This window comes from Gracilinanus agilis, chromosome 2 (genome assembly GCF_016433145.1).
Source record: "Gracilinanus agilis isolate LMUSP501 chromosome 2, AgileGrace, whole genome shotgun sequence".
Lineage (NCBI taxonomy): Eukaryota > Metazoa > Chordata > Mammalia > Didelphimorphia > Didelphidae > Gracilinanus > Gracilinanus agilis.
The window spans coordinates 39,618,740-39,631,999 of record NC_058131.1 but is presented as its reverse complement, the minus strand read 5'-3'; the positions used below and the strand labels follow the sequence as shown (position 1 = coordinate 39,631,999).

Genomic DNA, 13,260 nt, shown 5'->3' with positions numbered 1-13,260 from the left:
AAAGAAAGAAAGAAAGAAAGAAAGAAAGAAAGAAAGAAAGAAAGAAAGAAAGAAAGAAAGAAAGAAAGAAAGAAAGAAAGAAAGAAAGAAAGAAAGAAAGAAAGAAAGAAAGAAAGGAAGGAAGGAAGAAAGGAAGGAAGGAAGCAAGCAGGTAGTTGGCTCAGTGGATTGAGAGCCAAACCTGGAGACGGAGATGGGAGGTCATAAGTTTGAATCTGGCCCCAGATACTTCCTAGCTATGTGACCCTGGACAAGTCACATAACCCCCAATTGTCAAGTCCTTACATATCTAAGGCAGAACTTGCCCTCTCCCCACCCGAGAGTCTCAGTTTTTCTCTTCTCAGGAGTAGAGATTTGGGATAATGGACTAAAGCTCCCTTCAGATGTCTAAAGGGCCGTCTGGGGGCAGAGGGATACGGTTTGTTTTGTTGTAGCCTCTGAGGGTCAGTCTGGAGGCATCAGAGCGGAAGGGACTAGGAGAGAGACTGAGACTTAACGTAAAGGAGAATTAGGGACAATGAGAGCTGTCCACGAGAAAAGCTGGCTGCCTTGTGGGAAGCAGCGGGGCTTCCCTCCTCCTCACTAGAAGGGCTTCCACCAAAAGCTAGAAGGCGCCTAGTTGACCCGTCGCAGGTTGGCCTGACCAGCCACCCAGGTGCCGCCCAGTTCTGAGCTCTTGGCTGCTGCTGAGCGCTTAATTTGTTCTCTCCTGCCGCTCTCCATTCCCGTGGGAAACGCAGCGGTTTCGAGCGCCCGCCCCTCGGGAGAGCGGGGCAGTCCCCGGCTCCCGCTAAGGCACTCCAGAATGACATAATCCCCCACCTCGCCCTCGTCCTTTGTCGGGGACCCAGACTCTTTGAAGAGGCCAGCAAGGCACGATCAGCGGCTAGTCTGCATGCCCTCGTGACTCAGCCTCCCTCACAAAGGGCGCAGTGTGCGCGGTGCCAGCCACCTCCCGCGAGCCAGCCCTGAACTTGGGAGCCAGATGTGGCCAAAGGGGGCTGGTCAGCCGAAGCAGATGTCCCGAGCAGAGCCAGAGAGGCACAGACGGAAGCCGAGTTCCTCTGGAGTTTGGGGACGGGAGAGGGCGGGATTTAAGCAGCTTTACTGGAACTCGTTTAACGTGTAAGAAAGAAGCCAGGGCAGCCTGGCAGAAAGACCAATGTTGGATCTGGTTTGCCAGCGACCTTATTTGGTGCTTTATAGCAAGGCTTCCCTCGGGTTGGTTCCCTCAAAGGGAGGGGCTTGGGATCCAGCCCTCACCGTCTACCTGCCTCTACCTGGGTCTAGTTTGAAAAGTCATTAATTCGTTTTTTCAAAAGTATACCTTTGAGCCCACGAGCCGTTAGGAAGACTGGAAACTCTTCCCAGGGTTTCAGCGACTCGTGCCCTAATTAAGCCGAGCCCTCAGACACCCACAGAGGATGCCCTCCAAGAGGCCAATTCCCCCTGGCATCTGTCCTTCCCTGGCCGTAGCCAAGCAGGACGTGTGCCCTAGTGTTCCATCAAACCACATTCCTTATCTCTGGACGTTGGCGCCTGCCATTCCCACCACGGAGATGTCCAAGCTCTTCTTTCTGGCTGGTCCTTGCTCCTAAGCTGCATTCTTCCAGGGGTTCTCCTCTGGGGACCCCCACCCCCCACTCCCACCCACCTGACACCAGTTACTTCCTCATGACGCCAAATTGTGGCCAAAGCATTTACCAGCCAGTATGCAGAGGGAAATGAGTAAGGCCACACAGATGCACAGAGAAAAATGAAACTAGCCCTGCCCTCAAGAAGCTTACAGTGTCCTGGGAGAAATATAGACACAGATAGGTAAATACAAAATATATAAAAAGTAGAAATGGAGCAACTGAGGCAGAGGAGATCAGGAAAGGTCTACGGTGGAGTTGGCCCTTGATGTGCCTTGAAGGGAGCTAGAGATAACAAAAGGGACAAGTGTTCTCTTTAGCCGAATAAAACCTTTATTTAAAGGGCACTTTCAGGACCACAAAGCCCTTTCCTCACCACAGCCCTATGAAGTAGACCAGTGGTTCCCAAACTTTTTTGGCCTACTGTCCCCTTTTCAGAAAAAATATTACTTAGCCCCCTGGAAATTAATTTTTAAAAATTTTAATAGCAATTAATAGGAAAGATAAATGCATCTGTGGCCATCACTGCTCCCCCTTGATCGCTGCAGCACCCACCAGGGGGCGGTGGTGCCCACTTTGGGAATCACTGAAGTAGATACTATGAATATTGCATGCCCATTTTATGGATGAGGAAACAGAGGATCAGAGAGGTTAAGAAGTTTGCCCCAAATTGCACACAACCAATCAGCGTCAGAGCCAAGATGCTAAGTCAGTTGTCTTGAACATCCCTTTCCTACATTCGGCAGGGTTAACAACTCCATCCTGGGTACCTGCTGGGTGTTTATCTATTGCTAGGGACTGACAGACATTAAATGGACAGACTTCTTTTTGGCTGCTCTGATCGTTGCCTTGCTGATAAGGGCAAGTCATGGGTACTTGGGATGCTAGGAAGAACAGGGAACTTCCTGGCCGTTGCTTTCCCCTACAGCCTGCTTTTGTCCCTCCCACACTTCTCCCCAAGGCCAGAGTTTGTTCAGAGGCCTTTGGGCCCTCCCTGAAATCTGTGGCACCCAGCCTCCTCCTACCTTCCTTCTTCCCTCCCTTAGAGGACAAGCCCATGACATAATGTCTAGAAACTTGTCTTTGGAGGATAACTCCCAAGTGCTACCTACCTTAACCAGAGCCACTTCCCCCCTCTCCCACCAAGGCCTCTCAACAGAGGAACTGGCAATTTAGGGGAAAAACTTCCTGGTCCTTGGGGTTGGGGGAGCCAGGTGTGGTCAATACCTTGGTAGAAGATACAGATGGTGGGGGAGTCATGGCCATGGGGGACAAGGAGAGAGGAAATCTAAGGACTGAAACAAAGGGACGCCATTTTGGTCAAACGTCTGTCTCCTACCTTCTTGCTGGCTCCCCCTTGGTCTTCTTTTTCTTTTTTAAGTCTTTACCTACTATCTTATTAAATATTGATTCTGACCCCAAAAAGTAGTAAGGGCTAGGAAATTGAGGTTAAGTGACTTACCCAGGGTCACCTTTGGTTCTCTTTAAAAATTAAATTCCCCTAAGAAGAGTAACACTAGAACTCCGACACTTTAACAAGGAAAGAACTCTGTAAACCTTAAAGAGCTGTTGAGTGTAATGTAATATAATTGTAATTTTATATTACATGTAATTAATTAGAATGTAATTCTTCTTTTTTTAATCCATGTCTTTCTAAATAGCGATAGTATTGATTCTAAGGGATAGGCAATTAGGGTTAAATGGTTTGCCTATGGTCACACAGCTAGGAAGTATCTGAGGTCAAACTTGAACCCAAGACCTCCTTTGTCCAGGCTTGTCTTTCAATCCACTGAGCCACCTAGCTGCTGCTGTGATACTCCATCCTTAATGGAGGTTGCCAGGGGAAAGGGCTCTGAAATTGTAGTCAGAGAACCTGGGTTCAAATCCTTTATTTTTTGCTTGCTCGCTGAGCTTGGACAAGTGCTTGGGCCTCAATTTCTTCATCTATAAAAGGAAACATTAAAGTAGGTGGTCTTCACAGGTCCCTTCCAGCTCTAGACCCGGTGGTTATGCAAACATTTCTATTAGCCCATAAACTCAAATTTGGTGCTACACCATAGGCATAATATGAGGGGCACTGGGGGTGACCAGAGAGAGAAAGACACAGAAGACTCCAAAACAGACCTGATGATGTGGTCCAAGGACACATCCTGGTCTCTAGAACTGGGTATCTGAGAGAGAACTCTGGTCTAGCTTCCTGCCATCATCCAAGGAAGGGTATTGCTGTCATTTCTTTCTTTTTTTTTCTAAGCCCTTACCTTCTGTCTTAGTATCAGTTCTAAGAAAGAAGAATGGTAAGAGCTAAGCAATTGGGTTAAGTGACTTGCCCAAGGTCATACAGCTAGAAAGTATCTGAGACAAGATTTGAAACCAGGTCTTTCCAGCTCTAAGCCCTGGTACTCTATCCACTGTGCCCCCTAGCTGCCCTGTTATAATTTCTGTTTGACAGAAGAGGTCCAAGTCTTTTTGCCCAAGGCCACACAGTGGAAGAAATGGGATCAGATTCTAGTTCTTAAGTTTTCTGGCAAGGAGAGCAACCTCAAACAACTGTTTCTTGGTGACAGGTGGTAGAATGGGAGGGAGGGTATTCAAAATCCCCCTCTATATCCCCAACTAAGATACAAGCTGTCACTGGGAAGTGGGGATGGAAAAGGGTTTCAGAGAAAGTCCATTTACAGATGCCATTTGTTGGGAGAAAGGGTGTTCTGGACCTTGTTTCCTTGAGTTTAAAGGAAGAAAGCCTTGGGAGAGGGATGCCACAGGCAAAAGGACCCCTAAGGTGGCAACTTTGGCATAATTTCAGACTCAGTGACTGCCTAGGGCAACGGTCGGCAACCTTTTTGGCCGTGAGAACCATCAACGCCTGCATGCAGAAGAAGGAGGATGGAAGAAGGAGGATGGAGGCGGAAGGTGCTGGAATATGGGGCAGGGGCTGAAGGGCCCCCTGGGGCACATCCTGGGGCTCTGCCCAGACTGGCCAGTCAGGAGGTGGAGCCAGATATGGCTCGAGAGCCATACGTTGCCGACCCCTGGCCTAGGGCAAGAAGTGTACCCTCCCACCTTCACAAGGAAGTATACTCTGGGACAGAACCTTCCTTGAAAGCTACTTAATTCCACCTCACATTTCCATGAAGGTTTATAAAACCCTTTTGGCACAGCAGCCCTGTAAGCGAAATAGTACACGCATATTTTTATTTATTAAAAAACTCTTACTTTCTGCCTTACTCTAAAACCGAAGGGCAAGGGGTACACATACCAGGTTAAGGCACTTGCCCAGGGTCACATAGCTAGGAAGTATCTGAGGTTGGGTTTGAACCCAGATCCTCTGGACTCTGGTACTCTATCCACTGGCCAATGTAGCTGTCCCACAAGTATTCTTTTTAACCATTTTCTATATGAGGAAACATTATGGTATGATAAATGGAAAGCTGGCCTTGGACTAAGGAAGGCCTGGGGTTCAAGGTCTTACTCTGACAATTATTGGCAGGTGTGACCCTGTACAAGTTACTTGTCCCTTTTTAGGTGGCTCACTTTATAAATTTCAGAGCAAGTACTAATCTGCATCAGTAAATGGAGTCCCCCCCCCAATTTGGGAAGTTTCCTAAGCCAATGAAATCAAAGGGATGGTGCCCCCCAAATGACAAAAGAATGAAGAAATTAAGGATCAAAAGTGACTTACCCAGAATCACTGAATTATTAATAATCATAATCTTAGCACCCTAATCGCTAACTATTGAGGCCAAGAAAGACAATAATAACTAGCATCTATTAATAGATAATAATAATAATAACTAGCATCTCTCGAAGGTTTGCAAAGTACTATTTATATGTCATCTCATTTAATCCTCATAACAATCCTGGAAGCTATTATTGCCCCCATTTACCAGATAAGGAAACTGAGGCGGATCGTGGTGAAGCTACTTGCCCAGAGTTACACAGCTAGTAAGTGTCTGGGGCTAGGATTTGAACTCAGGTCTTCCTGCCTCAATCCCAGTGCTTTAACCATTGTGCCATCTGGCTTGAGTCCACCGAGTCAAAGCTCAAAGCCCAGGCTCTTTCCATTACCCGATAAAATAGATCTTTTACTTAGTTCTAGATTGCCTAGGAGTATAGTCCGGAACCAAAAGATCCGAGCCTAAGGGATGGTGTTCAGCTCTGGATAAGAGCCAGTGACGTAACCACGTAAATGGGGTGCTTTTTCTACTAGAATATAACTTTCGATAGTACCTCCATGGGTTTGTAGCCTTTCCCAAACTCCTTTGCCTTTAAATCAAACTATTGTCCCTCTTCCTCCACCCCATTCTCCCCCACCCCCTCCCCATCGCAGTCGGAGCTAATGAGCTCCCCCTGAAGGCATCTGCAGCCCGGACCCAAGACCAACTCCCTCCCCCCCTTCTATGTCCTCAGACCCTCCTGCCCTGTTTTCTTCAGACAAGCATCAGTGCCCGCCTTATTCTCTGTATCCCAGTGGCCCAGGGGGCTCAGCGGCTTAATGATTCCATTATATTCAGGGGCTGCGGCTGCCAGCTGTTGTGCCTGGATCCTCATTAGTGAGGGGAGCCCAATTAGCCACAGCTGAGGCTCTGCCCATGCTGGCTTTGTTTATCCTCATGGGCACCCCAACCCCCTTCCTCAAGACAGAGAAGGAAAAGATAAAAAGGGTAAACCAAGGTCCCGGGGGAGGCAGAAACATGCTTCTGTGGCTGATGTGCCCATTGGATGAGCTCAGCGTAAGTGGCAATTAATGAGTTTCCCCGAAGACTCATTGGAAGATGTGGATTCATAAAATAATAATAATAATAATAATAATAATAATAATAATAATAATAATAACAATAATAATAACAATAATAACAATAATAATAATAATAACCGGCTTGAAATCGATGATGGGGGAAGGGAATGCCAGCCACGAGGACGCACCTACGGGGAGGGATCTCGTTCTTCTTAGCTCAGGTTCCCCACTGGACCTTCCCAGACAGGTAACGGATAACGGTAGCAAACTAACAAACCTCGAACGCCCCCTGCTACGTTCCTTGAGAATCCGGGACGCAAATTCACATCCCCCACAAAATCGTCGTCCGCGACTGTTCCGCCGTGACCCTGATCTGCAAAAACGGGAGCGCAATGTTTTGAAAGAGAGTGGCCTGGCCACTGACTCAGCCCCATGAATGAAAAGCTTTCCGAATCCCGGCAGAAGAAATCGGAGCCACGTGAGGACAGGCTCGCTCCTATCCCGGGCATCCTATCTGGCAGCGAGCTTACACATAGGAGGTAAAGCTTCCAGCTCAACGTTTGGAGAAATCACAGAAAGTCACAGTGTGGCCACCGGCACAATAATCGTTCGCACATTTAACATAAAAGAATAATGGGCAGCCACTTCCCAGCTGTGTGACCCTGGGCAGGTCACTTGACCCCCATTGCCCACCCTTGCCAATCTTCCACCTATGAGACAATACACCGAAGTACAAGGGTTTAAAAAAAAAAAAAGAATAATGGGGAGGGGAATGGCTGGGGGGGTCCATGAATAGAGGGGGGGGGGTGGAGCTCTATTCTAGAGTCTAGAGAAGGGAGGTCCTGGGTTCAGATCTGGACTCTCACCCTTTCTAGACCCTGGACAAGTCACTTCACCTCCACTGCCTAGCCCTTGCCACTCTTCTGTCTTGGAACCAATAGTGAGTATTGATTCTAAGACAGAAGGTGAGGATTTGTTTTTGTTCTTAAAGAATAAAAGCAAGGTGGTAACTTGTCCCAAGACTATTTCTATCTAGACTCCATCGAAAAGAATGAAATGATGATAATAATGATAACTCACTTTTTACATAACACATTACTATGTGCTGAGCTTCTTTCTCCCAAAGGCTTGTTAGGGAGGTTCTATGAGACACAGGCAGGATTTGAACCTATGATGCTACTGGCAGGGGCAGCTCTTGGGTGAGGAAAATCCTTTGACTAAGGCAGGGCAGCACTTTTCCTTATATAGTAGGCATGGTAGATTGTGCGCTAGACTTGGAACAAGGAGAAAGAGGGAGGATTTCTTTCCTTCCTCTGACCCTTCTGAGATTTTTTTTTTTTTTTTAGTGTGAAACCCTTACCTTCTGTTATAGGAGCAATACTAGGTATGAGTTCAAAGGCAGAAGTGTGAAAAGGGTTAAACAATGGAAGTTAAGGGTCACAAAACTAGGAAGTGTTTGAGGCTAGATCTGAACCCAGGCCTTCCTATCTCTAGGCCGGGCTCTCTGTCCACTGAACTACCTACCTACTCCCTTAACGTAATGTTCTAAATCAGCAGTTCTCAAAGTGCGGTCTGGGAACCCTTGGGGGACTCAGATCCTTTCAGGGGTCTGTGAGGTCAAAATTATTTTGATATTATTATTGGTTGTTGTGTCATTTTTCAACCATGTCCTAGTCTTTATGACCCCATTTAAGGTTTTCTTGGCAAAAGTACTGGAGTGGTTTGCCATTTCCTGCTCTAGTCCACTTACAGATGAAGAAAATGAGGCAAATAGAGTCTGTCAATATTGATATACAACTTTGACCGGTGATGGTGAACCTTTTAGAGATCAAGTGCCCTCACACCACATGTGAGTTCCACTCTACCTTACCCCAGACAGGAGAGGGAGGAAGTGCTTCCATTGGACTGCTGGGCAGAGGGGTGGATTATGTGACAAATGTTTTCAGGAGTGCATGTAGATGGAAAGGGGAGCAGCCCTCTCTGGCACACTCTGGCACTCATGCCATAGATTTGCCAACACGGCCTTAGACAAACAAAAGCTTTTTGGGAGTTGCTCAATGATATTTAGATGGTACCATGAATAGAGTGATGGACTGAGTCAGGAAGATTCTTCTTCCTGAATTGAAATCTGAACTCAGACACTTCCTAGCTGTGTGACCCTGAGCAAATCACTTAACCCAGTTTGCCTCAGTTTCCTCATCAGTAAAATGAGCTGGAGAAGGAAATGGCAAACCACTCCAGTACCTCTGTCGAGAAAACCCCAAATGAGGTCAAGAAGAGTGGGTCATAACTGAGAAGTAACTAAACAACACCAAGAACAACAATATTATTTGACAGTATAAAAGGGTCCTGAGACTCAGAGTTTGAGAACTGCTAGTCTATAGTTTTATCTTTCAATATTTCATTTCCCCCAATTCCTTGTAAAAACAATTTTTAACATTAGTTTCCTAAAACTTTGAGGGTCTAATTCTCTCCCTGAGATAGTAAGCAATTTGGTATAGGTCATACATGTGATGTCATGAAAACCATATTTCCATATTGGTTATATTATGGAAGAAGACACATCAGAAAAAAATGAGAGTCCAAGTAAAAAATAAAGAGCAGCATATTTCGATCTATATTCAGACTCCATCCATTCTTTCTCTGGAGGTGGACAGCATTTTCCATCATGTGTCCTTCGGAACTGACTTGGATTATTTATTGCATTTATTTATAAGTCATTCACTGCTGGACACTGGACAATATTGCTATTATGTGTACAGTGAAGAACTGCTGTTCTAAAGCGTGGATCTGACTGTATCACTTCCTTGCCTTATCCAATAGACTTCTATTATCTCTAGGATCAAATACAAACTTTTCTCTTTGGCACAGAAGGCACTTTCCAAACTGACTCCAATCTGCCTTTCCAGGACGCTTATATATATATCATACTTCATCAACTCTATGGTGCAGCCAAACTGGCCCTCTTGCCATTCTTCACAGGACATCACCTCTATGTCTTTGCATTGGCTGCTTCCCATTCCTGGGATGTCCTCCCTTCCTCATCACATCCTCTTAAAGCCACCAGTTTTGCTCAAAGTTCAGCCCAAGCACTACAATCAAGGCTTTCCTGATCTCAGTTGCTAATATATTCTCTCCTTCCCCTAAATGTATTTGTATTTATTTTGTATTTACCTATGTATGTATGTGTTGTTTCTCTGAGTTTAATATACTTTGAAAGTAGAGACCATTTCGCTTCTGTCTTGGTATTCCTTCTTGCCCCCAGGAAAATCCTTCTGGACTACCAGATCTCTAGAGATCACATCCTAAGGGATGTAGCCCTCTCAGCTTTAGAGCTCCAGCCCTGGTGCCCCCCCCACCTGATTGGTGAGAGGCCCCCAAGGTTGATCATCTTCCCAATCTTGATATCATCATTGAATCCTCACTCTCCATCCACATATCAAATCCATTTGCTGTAACTTGCCATTTCTGCCATCACAACATCTCATGACTATATCGCCTTCTCTCTCCTTCTAGAGCCACAACCCTAGTTCAATTCCTCCCCACTTCCTGCTTGGACTTCCTTTCTCCCATCTCTCCTTGCTCTAGTCTCTCCCTGAGCTGCCAAGGTGATTTTTTGAAGGACTGAATTCATCCAAGACTCTTTCCCTCCCTTGGGAGTTCCAGTGGCTTCCTATCACCTCTAGGATCAACGAGAAATTCCTTTGGTGTATAAATGGGACTCCATCAGCTTTTCATTGGCCTTCTCCTCCTCTTCTTTCAATTTCCTTCTATTTTTATTTTTTAGATTTAAGAGCTTTAATTTTTAAAACAATGATCACATCACAGGTGAATTCACCAGTTTGACATGGTACCCAGCAGATGTGCTTTCCAGGCCTCTTACACGTGACTCTCCTCCATCCATTCTGTTTCAGCACCACTGGCTAAGGCAGCATCCTCAAGTGGGACTCTCCATCTCTCCTCTCCTCCCCTTTGGACTGCCTGGAGGGCTCTGTCTCTTCAACTCTGCTTCTTAGTTTGCCTGACTTTCCTTAAGACTCTCTACTTCAAAGGGCTTCTTACAACCTCCCAGAGGCTCCTGCCTGCCCCTGGGGGGGTGCCTTCTTTCTGCTCTTCATAGATCTGCTATGTGATTAGTTCATTACCTTATGTCTCCCCCATGCAGACTGTGAGAGCTCTTTGAGGGCAGGGAATATCTTAGTCTTCATCTGTGTCCCTTTTACCTAGCACTGTACCTGGTACATTGTAACTTGCTTAAAACCCTCACCTTCTGTCTTAGAATCAATACTAAGTATTGGTTCCAAGGTAGAAGAGTGATAAGGGCTGGGCAGTTGGGGTTAAGTGACTTGTCCAGGATCACACAGCTAAAGAGGATAAGAGCCAGATTTAAACCCAGGACCTCCCATCACTATGTGATAAACTTAGTGAATGGATAAATGAATAAAAATGCTTTCACTAGGCACTTACTATGTGCTAGCATTGTGCTAAGAGCTGGAGCTCCATGACAAAAGTGAGTTAGTCCTTTCCCTTAAGGAACCCTTATGAGGGGAGGTCCTGGGTTTAAATGTATTGTTTAATAAATGCTTGTTGATGTGAATGGGATTCAAACCCAAGCCCTTTGGCTCCACCAGAATGCTTTCCATCATACTGTAAATGAGTGGTTCCCAAACTTTTTTGGCCTACCACCCCCTTTCCAGAAAAAAATATTACTTAGCACCCTGAAAATTAATTTTTTAATTTTAATACCAATTAATAGGAAAGATAAATGCACCTGTGTCCATCACTGCCTCCCCTGGATCACTGTAGCACCCATCAGGGGGCGGTGGCACCCACTTTGGGAATCACTGCTGTAAATGCACACACCTTGGACAGGTAAGACCATGGAGATTCCATTGTCCACAATCCCCTTTCCCACCCCCTGGCATCCTTGATGTTCTTTCCAATTTGGGGCATCCACGCTAGGATAATTTTAGACTCTGGGGTACCACAAGGTGTCTGTTGAGCTCCCCTAAAGTAGCACCTGAAGCCCAGAGATAGTAATGTGCCTTAATGTGTTCCCAGCAGTCTGTCTGAGGCAACCTCTTGCTTCCTATATAAACAAACCCAGCCAAACAGGTCTGAACAAACCGGTTTCTCCGGGGGTGCCTCCCCAAAGGCCCTTAGACTATATTCCCAACCAGCCCAGGGAAGGAAAGCAATGGGAACCGAGGCTCACTGCCAGGCCAGAGTAGGGCTTTTTAGGAAGGTCTCAGTTCTCCACTGTCTCCTTTACTTGGTCCCACTGAAATAAAAACAGTCGCTTTCAGAATTAGAGCCATTTTTGGTTTCCGCAGGCCTTTCCCCTGCCCTGTTCCTCTGAAGTCTGGAGGTTTCACAGCTTGGTCTCTCTAGGCTGAAATAAGTATGAATTGTCCCCATTTTACAGATGAAGAAACTGAAATCCAGAGATTTAAAGTTACAAGTCCAGCCTTCTTTCCGCTCCGTGAGGCTGCCTCAGAAGTAAGTGACTTCTCTTGGAGAAGCCAAGCCAGTTTACATGATGTCTTTGGGGTTTTTTTTTTTCTCCAGACCCAACTGCTCTAAGAGGAAAAATGAATTCTGTCCTTGAATACTGTTGGCCGGATTCCTTAGAGCAGTTTGGGCTCCTAAGCCAGACATTTGGGGAACTAAAATGTGCTGCCCAACTTTTCTCTTCATCTACCTGGGCTGCTGCAGATGGCTGGGACAACCCTGATGCCAAGAGTGAGGGTCCTTCGGAGCCCTCTAGACTAGGTGAAAGCAGATCAAGGCAGATCAAGGGAGATCAGCCATCTGGAAATGAAGTTTCATTCTTTTCTCTCTTCCCTGAAGCACTCTGGGTAAGTGTCAAGGCTCCCTTGCCACCTTAAACAGGTTCCCAATTGTTAGCTTTGAAGCTGATAGCCTGGCTATCAGCTGCCTGTGTACCTTGGCAAGGTGGTAGAGTCGACAGAGTAAGGGAGCTGAAAGCAAAGGACTTTGGGACTTTGGTTCAAATTCTTCCCTGACGCTCACTACCTCTACCTGTGGTACTAGGCACAAGACATTCTCATTCTCATTCTCTCTCATTCTCTCTCTCTGTCTCTGTCTCTCTGTCTCTGTCTCTCTCTGTCTCTCTCTCTGTCTCTCTCTCTGTCTCTCTCTCTCCCCACCCCCCTCTGTTTCTGTCTGTCTCTGCCTGTCTTTGTCTCTCTGTCTGTCTGTCTGTCTGTCTCTGTCTCTCCTTCTCTCTGTGTCTCTCTGAGCCTCAATTCCTTTTTCTATAAGGGATTATACCTCCTTCCAATGCTAAGTTTATGAGCCTTCTTCCTGGGCCTCAGTTTGTTCATCTGTAAAATGAGAAACTTGGATCGGATGGTTCCCAAGCTTCCTTCTAGCTTTAAATCTTGGGTTCCCATATGGGCCAACTGGTTTAGGCTTCTGAGATCTCCCTGGACTGAGGGGAATAAAACGCCCAGGTTACCATTCCACTCCATTGTGACCTTTTACCCTGCTCCCCCACACCAAACAGTTTTCCCATTTTACCTCGAAGTTCCGCTGCTCCGCAGGACACCCCTAGCACCACCTCCTCTGCCTCTCCTCCTCCTCCTCCTCTTCCTCTTCCTCGATCTCCCTCTCCAGCTGCTGCGTCTGGATCACAACCGTCCAGTGTGGGCTTGTCTCAGGTGGAGGAGGTCCCTAGGCGAGGCTCCGCCCCTTCTGGCCCCTCTTCCAGCCCAGCGTGCCCTTGCCCACCTGTGCCCGCAGGCTCTAATTGGTGGGGGTGGGGCTGGTGCCAGCCGGAAACCCAACTCTCCCACCCAACCCACCAGCTGCTGCAGCGGGAGGGAATGGCCAGACCGTCCCCACGGCCCGGCAGAGGCTGGATGGGGC

General features: G+C 46.8%; 1 protein-coding gene across 1 annotated transcript in view; it reads right to left on the bottom strand.

Moving 5' to 3' along the window:
• Positions 1–12,978, bottom strand: part of ADGRG1 (adhesion G protein-coupled receptor G1) — an 89,632-nt gene extending 76,654 nt beyond the window's left edge. The window contains exon 1 of the mRNA XM_044663092.1: positions 12,913–12,978. The gene's annotated coding sequence lies outside the window, so the exon portion shown is untranslated. The remainder of the gene's footprint in view (positions 1–12,912) is intronic.
• Positions 12,979–13,260: the final 282 nt, after the last annotated feature.